Raw genomic sequence first — 2,920 nt, forward strand, 5'->3', positions numbered from 1 at the left:
ATAGTATATAGTATATAGTATATAGTATATAGTATATAGTATATGTAGTATATAGTATAGCCCCAAATCTCAAAGATTTTAATTCAGTATGTATAGGTTCCAGATTTAGGAGTCCACTTTTGAACAAGCACTCCATGTGATTTTTAAGAGATTAGTCTATGGGCCACACACTTCACAGAAAAAGTCAATGCTAGAACTAAAAAATAGGTTATTTTTACACTTTGGATTAATTTTACATTATTTTACTTCTCCAAGCTTCAGAGGGATTCTGAAGAATTAAATGGGATTATTGCATCTAAACTACTAAGTAGAATACCTGGCACTAACTAGAAAGTATGCCAAGTTCATTATTCCTACTTGTTGACATCATGATAGCCAAGAAGAGGTGCCTGTAAATTTTTCAAAAACATTTTTTTCATAATATTTATAATAGTCAGATTTTGTAAGTGAAACAAAATCTAATACTTAGAAGTCCATGTAACAGACTATAGTCTTGTGTCAGGTAGATGAAAAGGCAAAAGAATTTTAAAAGATCAGGATTTATATTAAGAATGTTTTATGTATAGAAGTTTATAATACATAAGTGACCAGCAAGAATGGCAAAGTGTGGGCCTCTGAAAATATTCCCTCTTTCATAAAAGCAATAAAAACAAAAAATTATGAGATGTGAAACAAACAAAAACTTATAGTCCATGCACGGAATAAAAACAATCAATAGGAACTTTCCCCGAGGAAGCCCAGACACTGTAATTACTAGCCCAAGACTTTAAACCAGCTATTTTAAATATGTTTAAAGATCTAAAGAAAACCACATTAATGAATTAAATGAAAGCATGAGAACAATGTCTCTCTAAATAGAGAATATCAATAAAGAGATAGAAATGATTTTAAAAAATAGCCAAATAGAAATTTTAGAGTTGAAAAGCATAATACTAAATTCATTACAGGCACTCACCAGCAGATTTCAGCAGGCAGAATAAGTAGTCAGTGAACTTGATGATCAATATAAATTGATCAATCTGAGAAAAAGAATGATAGAAAATTAACAGAGCCTTGGAGACCTGTAGGACACCATTATCAACCTAAGTCCAATAGGGATCTCAGAATAAAGATGGGGTGCAGAAAGACTATTTGAAGAAATAATGGCAGAAGACTCCACAAATTTGATTTTTAAAAAAATTATCTAAATATCCAAGAAGTTCATAAACCCCAAGTAGAATAAACTTAAATATATAAATTCTTACTAACAAGACTGCTCTACAAGAAATATTAAAAGGAATCCTTCAGATTGAACTGAAGGGACATTAGATAGTAACTCAAATTCTCCCAAAGAAATAAAGAACACCAGTAAAGGTTCCAACATAGGTAAACATAAAAGACAGTATTAATGTACTTTCTGTTTGTAAATATCTTTTTTCTCCTGACTTAAAAGATAACTGCATTAAGCAATAATTATAAATCAATATTGGTGAATACATAATGTAAATAGATATAATTTGTAACAAACAATAGCATAAAAGAAGAAGATAATTGGACTATATAGGAGCAAAGCTTTTGTATATTATTGAAAGTAAGTTGGTAGTAATCAAAATTAGATTGTTATAAATTAAGATGTTAATTGTAATTCCCATGACACCACTATGAAAATAATGAACTAACTACACACATACGCACACACACACACACACACACACATATATTTGAGTAAACAATAAGGAAATTAAAGTAGTGTACTAGAAAATACTTGCTTAGCACAAAAGGCAGTAATGGAGGGACTGAGGAACGAAACACTAAGATACACAGGAACAAATAGCAAAATGGCAGACATAAATCCTACTTTATCAGCAATTAAGTTATATGTGAACAGATTAGACATGCCAACCAAAAAGCAGAGACTGGCAGATGAATGAAAAAAAGAAAATGACCCAACTATATGCTGTCTTCAAGAAACACATTTTAAATTTAGATACAAATAGGTTGAAAGTAAAAAAAGATGGATAAAGATATACCTTGCAAACATTAACCAAAAGAGAGCCAGAGTGGCTTTACTCATTTCAGACAAAATAGATTTTAAGGAAAAATGTTACTAGAAACAAAAGAAATTTTAAAATGTTTATTATCAAAAAGTTCCAGCAATTATAAACACATGTGCATCTAACGACAGAGCCCCAAAATACATGAAGTCAAAACTGACAAAATTGAAGAAAAAAATACTCTCTTGTGATAAAGAAATATTTATTTCAAGTTTTACACCTCCTTCAGTTTTGTTTCCCTTTTCTATTAAATTTAAATAAATTTGAGCTAAGAAAAACTCCAAAATACGAAGTCATCTTTATAAAAGTGATTTTATCCATTCACTCAATTTAAAAAAATATCTAGACTGTCACTTATCTGATGGCAACAATGGTTAACTAATGTTATTTCGAAGTGGATAATTTTTAAAACTTTTGCTTTTGTGCTTTCTGCATGGTTTGAATTCTTTATAATGAAATTTAAACACTATCCACTATGTTAAATTTCTGTTAACAAATTTGAATTCTTTAAAATTATATCAATTTTACAAAAATTATACAGCAAGCTCTGTCCCCCAAACTGAATGAAAAATGACAACCTGTTAATAACGGTTAATTCAAGGTGACAAAGAATGGATTCGTCATTTTATTCTTTGTGGTTTCATGTTTTAAAATAAACTTAAATATTTATTTAATAAAATAAGTGTATTCATAACTTTAGATATTTAATTAAAATATACAGGTATAACATATAAATGAACAGAAGCTATTCATATATAAGATTATTCAGTGGAATCTTTAGCTAAGTATGAATCAGTAAATTTGCCAGCAATCTAGCAGCTTTAAATAGAAATAGGCAGACACATAAACCAGGGGAAACGTGTATCTCAGTTTCCTAGTACCTTTTA

The sequence above is a fragment of the Pteropus vampyrus genome, unplaced genomic scaffold (genome assembly GCF_000151845.1).
Source record: "Pteropus vampyrus isolate Shadow unplaced genomic scaffold, Pvam_2.0 Scaffold167, whole genome shotgun sequence".
Taxonomy (NCBI): Eukaryota; Metazoa; Chordata; class Mammalia; order Chiroptera; family Pteropodidae; genus Pteropus; species Pteropus vampyrus.